This window comes from Mastigoproctus giganteus, chromosome 8 (genome assembly GCF_048544385.1).
Source record: "Mastigoproctus giganteus isolate SK-2022 chromosome 8, ASM4854438v1, whole genome shotgun sequence".
Lineage (NCBI taxonomy): Eukaryota > Metazoa > Arthropoda > Arachnida > Uropygi > Thelyphonidae > Mastigoproctus > Mastigoproctus giganteus.
In genome coordinates, this window is record NC_143582.1 from 116300261 (window position 1) to 116317633 (window position 17373).

General features: G+C 38.8%; 1 protein-coding gene across 3 annotated transcripts in view; it reads right to left on the minus strand.

Annotated features, from left to right (window-relative positions):
• The window catches only part of LOC150081781 (opioid-binding protein/cell adhesion molecule homolog), a 718769-nt gene that overhangs the window by 42858 nt on the left and 658538 nt on the right, over positions 1-17373 (minus strand). The window lies entirely within an intron of this gene.

Genomic DNA, 17373 nt, shown 5'->3' on the forward strand with positions numbered 1-17373 from the left:
ATTCACACATGAGGAATTCTGTAGAGAAGTAGAGGACAGAAGTTTATTAAACTCTAACAGGGGGCTAAATTATTTTGTAATAACTGAGAGCAAAGAGAAAATTGTTGAAGTTAAACATAAGGAAAGTACCTGGGGTGGATGAGATCTATCCAGTTCTATTAGAGGAGGAAGCGGCAAAGGAAGTAAGCAACCCATTAGCCATAATTATAAGAGCATCCGAGGCCTCAGGGGGAGGTCCCCACAGACTGGAGATGTGCAAATGTATCCACAATTCACAAAGGGGTATCAAAGGGTTAGTATTAGTATTAGTAATGGCCACACAGTGCAAGAAAGCCTATGGCTTATGCTGCACCAGCCAAAAAAAAAAAAAAAAAAAAAACCCCGAATAAAACAATGATAAAAAAAATTAATAATAATAATAATTAATAAAAGAAAAGGAAATTAAACCTATCATCCTATGCGCTTCCCTCACCCGAAGGTACTATCCAGATGCCCTTTGAATTTCCCCAAACTGTCAGCCTCTACCACCCATGTAGGCATTCCAGTAATTTATAACTCGCTGGCTAAAATAAAACTTCCTGCCGTCCAATCTAAACATTTCCCCCCGTAACTTGATTTTATGTCCCCTAGTTCTAGCATCATTTATAACCTTGAAAACTTCATCCTCATTCATTTTACTGATGCCTCTCAGAGCCTTAAACACCTCAATAAAATCTCCTCTAAGGTGTCTAGTTTCCAAACTCTGCAACCCACATATTTGAAGTCTTTCTTCATAAGGATGCCCTTTTGCTGATCTCACCAGGCGAGTTTCCAGTCTTTGCACCCTTTCAAGAAGCTCGATATCTTTCTTTAGGTGCGGTCTCCATACTTGAATACAGTATTCCAAGTGTAGTCTAACAAAAGCCTTATATAATGGGATTATCACGTCCCTATCTCTACTTGCAAAAGTTCGAAGATCATCGATAGGACACCATAGGCCTTCCTAGCAACCTGTTTACAATACTCAGAGAATTTCTTGTCTGACCGTATCATAACACCCAAGTCCCTTTCCTCCAGTACTGGGTTTAGTTGAACTCCACCAAGTGAATAAGTTATTTTGGGATTACTGTTTCCCAGGTTTAATACCTTACACTTTGGATTAAAGCATAGCTGCCATTTTTCTGACCATTCCTGAAGTCTATCTAGGTCTCTCTGAAAAAGCTCAGCTTGACAGTGATCATTAACTACTCTACCAATTTTAACATCATGTTGTTTATGAAAATTAAAAACAACAGTGGTCCTAATACTGATCCTTGGGAAACCCCACTTATTACATCAACCCAATCTAAGGAATAGCCATTTATCACAATCCTCTGCCTCCTGCCCTGAAGCCATCCTGCTATCCATCTAAGGATTTTCCCAGTGATTCCAACCTGTTCCAGCTTATAAAGCAACCGCTCATGTGGGACTGAGTCAAAAGCTTTGCTGAAATCTAAATAAACAATGTTGAAATTATTCCCTAAATCCAACTCGTGAGTGATCCTTTCAAAATAGAAAACCAGATTTGTTAAACATGATTTTCCCTTTACAAAACCATGCTGAGTGTCCTTGAGAATTTCAATTCTATCCAAATGATCCTGAATTCCACCCTTGATCATTGCCTCCATGATTTTCCCTACCACTGAAGTCAGACTGACAGGTCGATAATTTCCCACTTCATTCTTAGTGCACTCTTATGTATGGGAGATACATTGGCACTTTTCCAATCAAATGGAATCTGCCCATTGCATAATTAGCCTCAATGGTCAATGCACTCACTTGCCACCTCCCTCCAGTTGCACAAGTAATTACAGACCTGTTAGTTTAACATCTGTTCTAGGGAAAATAATGGACTCACTGGTTAAAGAAGCATTGCAGGATGATCTAGACAAAACAGCAGTAATACTTCAGATACAGCATGGGTTTGTTAAGGGGAAGTTTTGTCCGATCAATTTGATTGGATATTACGATGTGGTCACAAAGGAATTGGACGCAAAAAATAATTTTGATATCATATACTTGAATTTCAGGAAAGCTTTTGATACTCTTGCACATAGAAGACTATTGTGCAAATTGGAGCAGTATGGCATTAAGGACAAGTTACTACAATGAATAAAAGGATGGGAGAAGACAGAGAGTGGTAATCAATGGACACCACTCTTCATGGACTAATGTTATTAGTGGAGTTCCCCAAGGTTTGGTGTTGGGCACATTGTTGTTTTGTATATTTATCAATGATATTGATGAAGGTATATCAGGATTAATGTCTTAAGTTTGCAGATGATACAAAGGTTGGCAGGGTTGTTAATGATAGTAACGCCAGTATGCTACTGCAACAGGATCTAGAAAAGTTCGGCAGATGGGCTGAGAAGTGGCAACCGAAGTTTAACACTGACAAATGCAAAGTCCTACATATGAGTAGCAGTAACCGCAGAGAAACGTACCAACTGTGTGGTACTACACTCAAGAGGTAGAGAATAAGAAAGACTTGGGGGGTAATTGTGCAGTCAGATATGAAGTTCTCTGAGTAGTGCAGATTCATACAAATCAGATTACAGATTCAGATTACAGATTCATACAAATCAATGACAATGATCAGAAATAAAATAAATCAAAGAATCCAGGATCAATACATGTATGGAATACATAAATTAATGGGTGACACAGAAGCCAATGATAGATATAAGCTGGTCTGTAACCAAGTTACAAAGGAGGTTAGGCAGGCAAAGGCATATTATGAGAAATCTTTTGCAAAGGATGCAAAGAAAAACAGCAAAGAGTTCTTTCCTTATGTAAATTCTAGAAGGAAGGGAATGAATCAGATTGGTCTACTGGATATCGATGGTTCAACTATTGATGATCCTGCTCAGGTAGCTAACAAACAAAATGAGTATTTTGCATCTACATTCACAGGGAACAGTTATTCAGGGAGGGTGAAATACCAGAGGTGAATTAAACTCTAGCAGTGAGCTAGATGATTTTGTAATAACAGAGCAAAGTGGAGGAGAAATTGTTGAAGATTAACATAAGAAAGGCACCTGAGGTGGATGGGATCTATCCAGTTACATTAAAGGAGGCAGCCAAGGAAGTAAGCAAACTCTTAGCCATAATTATGAGAGCTTCCTTGAATTCAGGGGAGGTACCCATGGACTGGAGATGTGCAAATGTGACCCCAATTTACAAAGGAGGATCAAAGGGTGACACAAGTAATTATAGACCTGTTAGTTTAACTTCTGTTCCAGGGAAATTAATGGAGCCACTGGTTTAAGAAGCACTGCAGGATCATCTAGACAAAACTTCAGCTATAGCTCGGACACACCATGGTTTTGTTATGGGGGTCTTGTCTGACCAATTTGATTGGATACTATGATGTGGTTACAAAGCAACTGGATGCAGGGATAACTCTGATATCATATATTTGGATCTTAGAAAGGCTTTTGATACTGTTGCACATGGAAGACTGCTGCACAAATTGGAGCAGTGTGGCATTGGAGGCAAATTGTTGCTATGGATAAAGGGATGGTTGAGTGGGAGAAGACAGAGAGTGGTAATCAATGGACACTGCTCTTCATGGACTAATGTTATTAGTGGAGTCCCTTGGGGTTCAGTGTTGGTTCCATTGTTGTTTTCTGTATTTATTAATGATATTGATGATGATGGTATATCCGGCTTAATACCCAAGTTTGCAGATGATACAAAGGTTGGAAGGGTTGTTAATGACACTGATGATAGTACGCTGCTGCAACAGGATCTAGAAAAGTTAAGCAGATGGGCTGAGAGGTGGCAACTGAAGTTTACAATTGACAAATGTAAAGTACTGCATATGGGTAGAAATAACCCCAGCGAAAAGTACCAAATATAGTATTTTCTACCACTCTAAGTGTGTAGTACTACACTTAGGGTGGTAGAAAATGAAAAAGACCTGGGAGTAACTGTGCAGTCAGATATGATGTTTTCAAGACAGTGCAGTCAGGCTGCCAAAGCAGGTCATGGGGGTATTGTCAATGACATACACAAATTTTGCTAGTAGGGAAAAGGAGGTGATCATCCCTTTGTATAAGGCAATGGTCAGGCTATGCCTTGAGTACTGTATACAGGTCAGGAGGCCTCATTTTAAGAAGAATGTAGAGCTGCTGGAACAAGTACAGAGAAGGGCAACAAGATTAGTGAATGGAAAAAAGGGTTGCTCTTACGAAGAAAGGCTTAAGTTTTGCAAATTACAGTGTCTCAAGATTGGGCACCTGTCAGGTGATCTGATTGAGGTGTATAAAGTCTTGAATGGTTTCAGCATGCTCAATGCTGATGAGATTCTTCCAGTTGCTCAGAATAATTGTCTGAGAGGGCATAAATTCAAATTGAGGAAAGGCAGTTGTAGGATAGATGTGTGGAAGTTTGCCTTTAGCCAGCATGTGGTTGATTGCTGGAACAAACTTCCATCTGTCGTTGTAGAAGTTGATAGCTTAAATAGAGTCAAGGCAGAACTAGGAAAAACATTTGGAGTGACTTGTTGGGTGAAATAGGAGGGGTGTTTTTTTTTTTTTTTGGCTGATGCTGTAGTGACTTGCTTTCTTGTATCATATGCTTCACAACTAATACTAATGTTACCTGATGAATTTTTTCTGCATGGTCAGCTTGTTCATTTCCCTTAATTCCCGTATGTCCAGGAATTCAACAAAAAATATATTTTGTTTTCTTTTAAGGAGTTTGTTTAGGGCGACTTGAATTTGTCTCAGAATTGGATGGAAATTATTTTTGTCATACTGTATTGCTTTTGCATTACACTAAGGGAGTCTGTGAAGATGAGAATACGGGGTAACTTTTGGTGCCATATTAGATCTATTGCTAACTTCACTGCTTGTAGTGTAGCTGTATAAATGCTAAGCTCTGGCGTGAGAATTTGTGTTATGGTTGTATCACAAAAAACTGCTGCTGCACCTACTTTCGTATCAGTTTTCGATCCATCTGTGTATATTTGCATATATTTTAAATATTTTCTAGATATGCAGCACGTAGTTGTTGAAAACTGTTCAACAACTACGTTTTGTTAGGGTTTGTCTACCCCAAGTATGGAAGTGAATATCACATACTGGTGATATTGTATCCCAGGAAGGTCTCATTGTGTTTAGTATGATAGCTAGTTTGCTGAAATCAACTGACCAAATTGGAAATAATTCCTTGATGCATACATTCACTGTTAACTATTGGATGTATTCTAAGCATATTTTCTCATATTGGTGTACATAATGTTTGGTATACAAAATGATTTGAAATACACTTTATTTTAGCTCCATAAGATAAAAGTAGTACTTGTCTTCTAAAGTAAAGTGGTTTTTTATTGGCCTTGGCATAGCGATTTTTAACTGGAGAAGTACGGCATGTTTCTAGGGCTATACGTAGCACATTATAGTGTACAGGATTTACCCATCATAAGGCACTTGGTTTTGCAGAACTGTATACTAGTGGTCCATAAACGAGTCTGGATCTCATCAAGGTTCTATACAAATGCAACAAAGTAAACCTGCCTGCTCTCCATGTTGTTGCAGATATAACTCTCGGAATATTTAATTTCTTTAGACAGTTTGTTCTAAGATGCTTTACGTGTTCTAAAAAGGTCAGTTTCTTGTCAAAGTTAATCCAAGGGAACTTGTGCTGGATGTTACTAGGATTACTTGTTCTCCTAGCTTTAGTTTGGGTCTAAGTTCCTTTTTCTACAAAAATGTTAGAGATTCGAAAGCCATTGTTTTGGATCCATGCAATAACTTTATTAATTGCTGATTTTAGTTGGTGCTCTGTTGTTCACATATTTTATGAGTGATAAGAAATGCTGAAATCTTAGATATAAAATGCTGCATCTATGGTATTTGTTTAGCTATTGAGTTGATTTTTAGGGTGAACAGGGTAGTACTGAGTACTGATCCTTGTGGTACTCCTTCCTGTACAAAGACATACAATAGCATGGTAGACACCTTGGAAAGTTCATTGTTGCAAGAAATTTTGGATATACAGTGGATTCCGGTTATTTGGGCCACTGGTTAATCGGGGAAGCCGTTTATTTGGGACAAATCTTAAAGAACAGAACCCAATCGAAAAAATAGCCAGAGTTTACTTCGCTTAATTGGGACAACTTGCTGTTTAACCAGGGCAGGAGACTGCAGCACTTGATATTACCCTATGATTGTCTCCGACCATACCACATTGTCCGGTTGTATTTCTGGAGGTCACAACCATCAAACAATTAGCAGTTTCCGGTTTAGTGGGCTTTTCTGTTAGTGCAATCTATAAACAGATAGTAAACTCAATCTTACTGAATTTGTGAGAATACCGACATTCCGTGGGATTTTACGTTATTATGGTGAAATGTGTTTACACTTCCATGAAATCTTCAATCATATAAAAAATTAAGTTTTCCGAATATTCTCTTCATTCCTGTTTTTTAAGCTTCGTAAATTGTTACTCCATTCTCACTTGCACGTATCGTGTTACTTGCGATTTGTGTGTGCTGTGTTCTTTGTTATTGATTGCTTATCTTTTTTTACTGTTTTAAATTTTAACCCCCATCCACAAATGTTAGTGAACAGAAATATCAACTAGTTAGTATGTACATATTACAGTACTTATTAATTAAGCTATGCATGTAAGCGTAACTTTATTTTTATTTTGCTAACCTGTGGAAAATATTCTTCCAATTTTCACGTATTATTTAATTTTTTAATTGGTAAGGTAATAAAGTGTAAATTTGTACTTAACTTTTATAGGCTGGGATAATATATGCCTCCTATTTTTGCTAATTAGAATCACTGTTTAATAGAATTAAAATTTAATTCACAAACGTGATCACAATGACCGGCGTTTACTACATATCGGTATAGTGAACAGTACTTTACTATGGTGAGTTCATCATAACGTGATTTGATCTAACAGAAAATCAATCATAAAGCTGTATTTTTAACTACGGGAAACTTCGCGTAATTGGGGTAGCCACTTAATCGGGCCAAAATGCACTAGTCCCGATGTGTCCCAAATAACGGGAATCGACTGTATATTGGGAGATGTCCTCTCATTCCAAAGTTATAAATGTTCCTAAGTATTCCATATCGGCATGCTATGTCATACACCTTTTCTATATAAAAACCATATCATTATTAAGTGTTGTTTCTTACGAAAGCATTTCTTACATTGTTTTCTGCTTTTATCATTAAGTCTAAAGTGAATTTGTTGTTTCTAAAACCATATTGAGTAGAGTTTAATTGGTTATGAGTTTCTAAGAATCACATTAGTCGGGCATTTACCATTTTTTTCAATTATTTTTCCAAGGCAGCTAGTTAAAGGCTATGGGATAATAGTGATTCGGGTTTGTGGGATTTTTATCTGGTTTTGGAAAAGCTAAGACTATTGCATTGTGCCATTTATTCAGAAAGGAATTTTCTAGGTATATCCTAGATATACAGGGTGTCTCAAAAATATTGGTACAAATGTTTAGGGGAAGTAGGTAACATCTAAAGGAATGTGAATCGCATAGGAACCCATAACCGGAAATGTCACAGGAAAGTAGTAGCAGAGGCACAAGAAGCAGAAATGACACAAGACAGTAATTAGTGGCAAACGTTTATTTGACATAATATTAACCATGGAGTATGAGATGGATGCATTTCATGATGTTACAACAGATGCTCGAAGGTTCCACCATGAGATGCGATGCATGCGTGACACTGACATAGCATGGATTGGCGGACACTGTCGAACACACCTGGAGTTTCTTTGACAGTAGCAGCAGCGCAGATCAGTCTTGCCATGAGATCCATTTCCGTCTCCACAGGTAATTCATACACAATAGATTTGAGGCCCCCCCCCCACAGAAAGAAATCAAGGCTCGATAAATCAGGTGAGCGCGGGGGCCAGGCAACGGGTCCACCACGGCCAATCCATCAACATCCAAAACGCCAGTTCAAATGGTCACGAACACACCTTCCATAATGGGCAGGCACCCCGTCATGTTGAAACCAAATGTTGCATCTCACATTTGCTGGAACATCGTCAAGTAACCCTGGTAGAACTTGTTCAAGAAAGATCCGATATTTAGCAGAGTTCATGCGGGATGGTAACAGGTATGGGCTGACTAAGCAGTCACCAACCATACCTGCCCACACATTTATTGTGAAGCAATGTTGTGCCACATGGGAGTGCACACCGTGTGGGTTGTCATGAGCCTACACATGAGCATTGTGCTGATTGAATAAGCCTTCCCGAGTGAAATAAGCCTCATCCGTGAACAAAACATAGGCTGGAAAATTCAAGTCTTGAACACTTTCTTGGTGAAACTACTGCGCAAAAGCCACACGTGCAGGATGATCTTGGGGGAGCAGTAACTGAACCCTTTAGAGATGAAAGGGGTGTAAGGAATCGTGGTGCCAGACACGCTGTACACTGCATGTTCGTGTCAAACGGCACCTGGGATTTCCCTCAACTCCACTCTGTACACTGCAACGTGACACTCCTAAGGCAGAGGGAACGGCACATGTGCTGGTAGTAGGATTATTCTGGACGGCGTTCAACACACTTTCTACCATGGCAGGAGTTCGTGTCGAACATGGTCTGCCCGTACTACTCCTGTTACCTTTAAATGACACATAATTGCACAAATTTTGATGCACACGCACAAACAAATGGTGGTCCGGTACCTGTCTGCCTGGGAAGCATTCTCCATAAATTCATTGAGTGTCTTGTCCATTGCCCTCTGCTAATCCATACACTAGGTGCATGTCTGCCTGCCAGCTCTCAGTTCATATATCGATGCATGCTCTTCGTGCGGGTAAACCAGAAATTTTCCCTCTCGCGAACTGATAAACAGCGCCGTCTACCGACGTACAGTGACGTTTCCGGTTATGGGTTCCTATGCGATTCACATTCCTTTAGATGTTACCTACCTCCCCTAAATGTTTATACCAATATTTTTGAGACACCCTGTATAAGGCAAGCAATAATAATGATTTCTCATCTAATTGTTGTACCATCACGTATACTATTTCACGAGGACCTGCTGCACTTTGCTTTGTCTGTGAAATGACTTTATGAAGTTCTCTGAGAGTGAATGGCTGGTTATATGAATTGTTACTTTTACTGGAGAAATTCAATTTATGTGTTTCTGCATGTGCTTTGTTTTTGGAAAGTTGGTTCACAGGAGCTACTATCTGATATTTTTTCAAAGGTTCTACTAAGAGCATCTGCTATGTCTTCAGACTTAGCTATATCTTGTCCATTCTGTTTTATAAAAGAAAGAGAAATTCTTTTGATATTTATTGTGAATTTTATTTATTTTGCTCCAAACCCTCTGGCTGTCTGTTTTCCTAGTTATCTTAGATGCAAAACTGATCCAAGGTTCTTTTTTACTAATCTTAGTAATGTGTCTGACATTTGTCCTTGCCTTTTTGAATTACAAAGCCTTGCCATATAAATATGGTCCTATAAATCATCTATAGCCATCTCGTGGACAAAATCAGAAAGTATACCAACATGATCTTGAGGATTACCAGATGTGATTGAGGCTTGAAACACAGAGCCCTAGCTATAATATATATAGCGGTCTTTCTACCATTGGTTTGCTATGGTGTATGTGCCTAGTTTCACAGGATTAGAAAGCTTAATACCATCCAGCGGCACATCCTTCTCACCGTAACCAGAGCATGCTGCACTGTTAGCATACTGGTGCTCCAGATCCTTGCAGGTGCACTACCTCTACACTTAGGTGGCTGTGAGGGAGCTCCATTACCATCTCAGGAAAGCACTTCCAGTGACTATAATGGGCTACACTATCAACTTAACTAACAACATAGAACAGGAAGAAAAGAAATATAATGAAGCACCTTGTCCAAATCTGGAAGCAGGATTGGAATACCTCAGTTAAGGGAAGAACTACATACAGATTTATCACTGTATCTATGACCTACCTCTGCCCTCTTCCAAGGTACTCACCTGGACTCTGCCTAACATACCTTCTAACTGGACATAGGTCCTTCAATGCTAAGCTCACTGAACTAGGTATATCTGACAACCCTTTCTGCCACTATGGAATCAAAGAAAATTGGAAACATGTTCTCTACAACTGTCACCTTTGTCGTCCACCCAGAAGCCACATGCTCACATAATTACTGTCCCTCCCACATGAAGATTTCCTCTTTCTCACTAAAGAAGAACACTACAAACAACTGACTATATTTGCCCAGGCTGCATTTAACATCAGAAAGAACTACCAACCACAGCTTCACCCACCATAAATAGCTCAATAGATGGAATTACCAACTGAACCTCAATCAACATTGTATTGTCATATGCCAAATGGCGATCCTACTTTGCTGGCACCCTAGCTCAGCAATACTTTCATCCTTTACTTCCCCTGCCCCTGGGGAAGTAAAGGATGAAAGTATTGCTCCCAGGGCTGGGGGCTTCCAGCTCTTCTCCCTCCTGCTTCTTTCATCTGAAGGATGCCTTCCTTCCCCATTCTTCTAGCTTCCTCCCAACTTTAACTCACACTCTTGAACTAACCTGGTGAGACCCCAGGGGCCCTGCATCCAAAAGCCAGAACACAACAACAGAACCCAACACAATACTACACATACAACACAAAACACTTTTCTGGCTTTTACAGTGGTACTGTATTACTTCACAAGAGTATTTATGGTGCAGATGTGGGAAACCACTGGTGTCGTCTGGCCCAAACACTATGCCTTCTTGAATTACATCATGGTTATGACAGGGTGTTTTTGGAATATATTCAATGCTTTGATTTTCTCGGGTTTTGCTAGAGCACATTCATCATTCCACCAAGGCTTTGGATGTATGGGAAATGTTGATGAATATAGTCAGGGAAGGACACTACATGGTTTTTTCCATTAAGCTTTTTATTATATTAATACCACTCTTATACCACGTGAAATTAATAATATATTTTATTAGGCTGTTCACCTAAATTACTATACATTAAGGTGAAGTTTCGGGTATTACTGATACCCATCATCATACAAACCTGTTGAAGGAACAGAAAATAAAAAGGTTACAAATTTGAATATTTTAAAATATTACAGTTACAAATACTGATAATATAATTATCAATTTTACAATTAAAATTACTAATATTACAATTAAAATTACTAATATTACAATTACAATTTACAGATTATAATTCTAAACTTTAAGTTTTGAATTGCCGTTACAACAGAAAACAGGAAATCTAAGGTAAAAAAGAAAGAGATTAAATCTTATCTGCCAACAGACTCCTCTTGCCAATGCTCTCAGAGCCTGATGTGCATATAGGCAAGAGGCACTACCAGCAGTTAATTTATAGGTGAAGGATTAACTCCATTAGCCAATCGGATAGTGCCAGGAGTTTTTATCCTGGATCCTGGGTTCTTGTGTAGTGGAAGCCATACTCTGAACCTTTGCACCCATACTCTGAACATTGTGGTTGGTGTGCAGGCTGGTTCAGGATCTTACCATACCTATCATCAGACCATGCTGTGGTGCCAAGTTTTATCCTGGATCCAGGATTCTTGTGTAGTGGAAGCCTGGGGTGATCTTTGCTCCCATACCTGAATATGTTATGAAAACAGGATTTTTTTAGTGTGTGTGTGTTTGGTTCATTCTACAAGGGGATAGTGCCAGGAGTTTTTATCCTGGATCCTGGGTTCTTGTGTAGTGGAAGCCATACTCTGAACCTTTGCACCCATACTCTGAACATTGTGGTTGGTGTGCAGGCTGGTTCAGGATCTTACCATACCTATCATCAGACCATGCTGTGGTGCCAAGTTTTATCCTGGATCCAGGATTCTTGTGTAGTGGAAGCCTGGGGTGATCTTTGCTCCCATACCTGAATATGTTATGAAAACAGGATTTTTTTAGTGTGTGTGTTTGGTTCATTCTACAAGGGGATTACAACCTACAAAACAATTGTTCGATTATTTAGGAAAACAAGAGAATTATCATTTAGCAATCTGTTTCAATCAATTGCTCCCAGCATTACTAGCCTCTATATATTTCTCTCCACAATGGACTATCCTCAGAGCCTTGGTCTCAGAACAGGCATACTGTTTGATCTTTGACCTTCCCTTGGGAATTCATATGAGTATTCTTAAAAGTAGATCCAACCTTCATTTTGAAGGAGGGGGGGAGTGGCTGAACAGTATAGGAAAATTAAACATCAAAAAATAAAATATCTTCACTTTTAATACTTTTAACATAATATTATCACAAATCGGAATAGTACATAATTTGGCATCATTATCATCGCTTTCCCATAAAAAAAACATGATTACTTTGCCTCCAAATATAATTTTTTATTAGTTTCTCTACTGATGTACAATAATGGAAAAATCACAATGCATTTTTTTTTTAAATTTCTTTGTGCATTGTGACTAATACATGGAGAAATATACTAAGTTGTCTTTAATTAGCAACACCCACCTTGTGTGAGGAATGATGTTGTGTTATGATGAGGAATTCTGTAATACTGGTGAACAGCACTAGCCCAAGATTTCTTGGCACCCTAGGCAAAAATTTTCAATTGCACCTTTCAATATTGATTAGTGATGCAAAAATCCATCTTTGCTCAAAAATTATATAGAAGTAGTCAGATAAGGTTTTTTGTTATATTTTTCCTCTGTGATTCATTTTAATTCTGTTACCCAGTATGATTAATTTATTATTTCAATCATTTGAAGGACTTTCCCCTGTAATAATGATTTTGTGTTATGTATTTTGTATATTCAATAAAAGAATAAAAAAAAAATAGGATTGCATTTAATGAAATTTTATGAAATGCATACCTATAGTTACATAAATATTATAATGGAGTGAATACAAATATGAAGTTGCAGAGCAGTGATTATAGAAAAAATAATAATAAATAAAAATTATGAGTAATTTTGCATAACGTTATGCAGAAAACAATGTGGGTAAAAAAATTTTATGAAGAATAATATTATTGGCTTCAATTTTAAATGTATGGTAGTCAGATCAGATATAACCAATAAAATATAAATTGGTTAGTGCTGGCCATTTGGTATTTACCGTATTTCCTCATGTATAAGACGCACATTAATTTTGGGGCCCGATATTTGAAAAAAAATGTATTACATAAAGTTATTGAACTCAAGTTTTATTCATACAACTCATCACTGTCAAAACTCCCATCGATTAGCTTGTCCTCATCTGTGTCTGATGACGAATCACTGTCTTCATATATTGCCTCGTCCTCAGTTCTATCTACGGCATCTGAAATGCCACACTTCTTAAATGACTTGACAACGATCTCAATCTTGATATTATCCCAGGATTTTTTCACCCAGGTACAAACTTCTCCATAGTTGGTTTCTTCACTCTTCCTGCTGGTGTCAAATTGCCCCCAGAAGACTTCATCCATTGGTTCCATTCGTCTCTCATGGCAGCTTTGAAGGGTTTGTTAATGCTGACATCAAGTGGTTGGAGCTGGGATGTCAAGCCTCCAGGTATTACGGCAAGTTTTGTTTTTTTCTCTGCAGCAATCTTCTTTGTATTTTTTGTTATGTGTGCCCTGAACTGATCAAGCACCAATAGGTCAGGTTTGCGTAAGAGCCCACCTGGTCTCCTGCTCCCAACTTTCTCAAACCAGATGTTCATCCCATCCTGATCCATCCAACCCTTGTCATGAACGTGGACAATCACTCCTCGAGGAATGTCTTCTTTTGGCATTGTTTTGCGTTTGAAAATCAGCATAGGAGGCAACTTGATTCCGTCGGCACAACAAGCTAGAACAACTGTATAATGGCTCTTTTCATGTCCACTTGTCTTCATAGTTACAGTTTTCACCCCCTTCTTATCAACAGTTCTGTTACTTGGGACATCAAATTGAAGGAGGATTTCATTAATATTTGCAATCTGTCCCAACTCAAACTGATGTGTCTTCCGACATTGAATGACAAAACGATGAAATTCAAGGACCTTCTGCTCATAGCTTTCAGGCATCTTTTGGGCAAGTCTGGTGCATGTACACATGCTTAGTCCATTCCGTTTCATGAACCTGAAGCACCAACTGTGTCCTCCTTTGAAATCAGTAACTTCTTTTTTTTCAATCAGCAATTCTTGCCTCATGCTGAACCATCTTTGTGGACACATGTGGACATGTGTTTTTGTAATGAGTGGCTCCTAGAACGTTAGTTCAACTCCGCCTCGTATCTCTGTGAAGATCAGTATCACTACAAATAGGCCAGATATGTGTATGACGTCGGTTTGTGTGTATTATGTGTGTGTTCTGTTGTTCTGTTCTGGCCACTTGGCTACCCAGAAGCATTAGTCACCTGGACAGATGATTCTGGGTACTCGTCCACACCACGGGAAGGTGGGCCAGTCTCAGCTAAACACGTACTGTCTCAATACGAGACTCTGATCCACCTGATGTTGCCAAAAGGTGGGCCAGATTCCTCTAGAGGCCCACTCCAGAGGGGAGAGAGAAAAAAATAAATAAAAAAGAAACATATATATATATTTAGATTTTCCCGTGGTGAAAATAATAATAATAATAATACAAATAATAAAAAAAAAAAATAATAATACAAATAATAAAAAAAGGGGGAGGGAAGAGAGAGAGAGAGAGAGAGAGAGAGAGAGAGAGAGAGAGAGAGAGAGAGAGAGAGAGAGAGAGAGAGATGGTGTTTTCCTTCCTGAACACAGGCCGCAGAAACAAGCTCCATAGCCCATGTACCAGGATGGGGGGGGAAATACGTGGTCGGTTTCAGTCTTTGTGGACACAGGAATTCCAATTGCCCTTTGCTCCTCAATCCATATCTTCAATTCCATTTCTAAATCAGGCCATTTTGCTGACTTGCCTCTCATGGCTTTCTTCTGCGGTGGCGTTTTCAGTAGGGTTTCTTCTTCCCATAGCCAGCCTCGGATTGTTTTCTCAGTTGAAGGAGGACCAAACTTACGTTCAGCGGCACGATTTCCATTCACTTTTGCAAACTGGATCACTTTTAACTTGAATTCAGCACTGTATGAAAATCTTTTCTGAGCCATTTCTGGGCAGAACGTGGCAAAACGTAACCTAATATACCGGTAACAAGTGCGAAACAATGAGTGCAAAGACAACAAGTGTGAAAAAGCGAGAAATGCAAGTAAAAAAAAATCTACAACCACTGTATAAGACGCACCCAGTTTTTAGACCCCAAATTTTTCTAAAAAAGGTGCTTCTTATACATGGGGAAATACGGTAAATATTTTAAACTATTTTTAATTGATTCGGTAAAAAAATTTGAGAAAATGTTTTCTTTCGATAATAAAGCAAGCATTTAGTTGTTACATGAGTTTTTGTTGAAGAATTTACAAACAAAAAAGATGCTATGTACTTACTTCACTGATGTTCTTCCACACTATCACTCAATGAACACTAAACAAAAATCTGCTGACTAAAGAATACCGTTCTCTATTCTCTTTCATCCATAGAACTGTTGAAGATTGTTTACCAATAACATTTACTTCTCTTTTTGCCTTCTTAGAATTTCTACAGATGCAGAATAAGGAACTTCCTTTGAATAGGTTTCCCTGCAGTCAGGTTTAAGGATTGTTACCTTTCGGCATTGAAATACTTTAAATCCATCTTTATTAAGTGACGACAAAACAAAATTAATTTTTTGTAGCTTTCCACCCTCCAAATCTCTTTTTCCATACTTCAGTGGCTTAAACATCATTCACAAGAGAAAAGTCATATTTTGTGTTTAATTTAATCAAGACTTTGTAACTGTTAAGATATACAAGAACAAAGAAAATGTAAATAGTGATATATTGTTTCTGAGTATTCATGTTTAAGTATTATTTAGAGAACCATCCTTATAATATTGTCCTTCCAGTGCACCTCGGTGCCTCCAGTGCCTCTGTACTTTAGGCAGCCACCTATCTCGCTGGTACCTCAGGCTGGCCCTGCTGGTGAAGACTCAAAGTTGGGAATGGCTGATATAAGAGTGTAGTTTTCATATGTGGACTGGACCAGTTTTTGAGTGTCTGCGAGAAGAAGGGATTGGGGTTGTGATCTTTCTGACTTTAAATGTGGAATGATTCTGGGGCAAGATGTGCAGATGCCAGTATCTCAACAACAGCCAAAATGCTTAAGTGCTCCCATTGTGTGGTGTCACAGGCCAACCACGATTGGCTCAACAGCAGTTGAACAACCAGCCAAAGATCACATGTGTGGTTGACACTGTGGTATGCATCATATTGTCTCATCTCATAATACAGCTGTCATGCAGCAGAGTGGGCCAGCTGACCACAAAGTACAATGAATGAATGAATACCAAGCCCAATATCAACATGGACTATGTGCCAGATATTAGCTTGTCAGGCTATGGCAGTCAATGGCTGTCGTGAGTACCCATGCTCACTGCAAGACACAAGAAATTGCACCTTCGATGGGCATGTCAGCCCCAACACTAGACCAAAACATGTGTAAATTTGTCATTTGGTCTGGTGAAACACATTTCCAACTTTATCATGCTGATGGGCATATCTGCATTTCGAGAAAGCAACATGAGGGCATGGCACCTGGATGCACTGTTTGTGTTTGGCAGGTGAGGCAGAGATCTTATGGTTTGGGTATTATTTTCGTGGCATGCCCTAGGTCCTCTAATCACTGGTTAAAGAAACTGGTTAAAGAGTCACTGGTTAAAGAAACATTGCAGGATCATCTAGACAAGACTACAGTAATAATCTAGATGCAGCATGGGGAAGTCTCATTTGACCAATTTGATTGGATACTATGATGTGGTCACAAAGGAACTGGAGGCAAAAAATTATTTTGATATCATATACTTGGATTTCGGGAAAGCTTTTGATACTGTTGCACATGGAAGACTACTGTTCGGTATGCAATAAGGGAAAGTTGCTACGATGGATAAAAGGATGGTTGAGTGGGAGGAGAAAGAGAGTAGTAATCAAAATGGACACATTACCCATCATGTACTAATGTTATTACTGGAGTTCGCAAGGTTTGGTGTTGGGCCCATTGTTGTTTTGTATATTTATCAATGATATTGATTAAGATATATCAGGCTTTATGTCCAAGTTTGCAGATGATACAAAGGTTGGCAGGGTTGTTAATGACAGTATGCAACAGGATCTAGAAAAGTTGGGCATATGGGGTGAGAAGTAGCAACCGAAGTTTAACATTGAAAAAAATTCAAAGTACTACATATGGGTAGTAGTAACCGCAGAGAAACATACAAACTGAGTGGTACTACACTCAGGGGGTAAAGAATGAAAAAGACCTGAAAGTAATTGTGCAGGCAGATATAAAGTTTTCTGAGTAGTGCAGACAGGCTGCCAGAGCAGGTTATGGGGTCT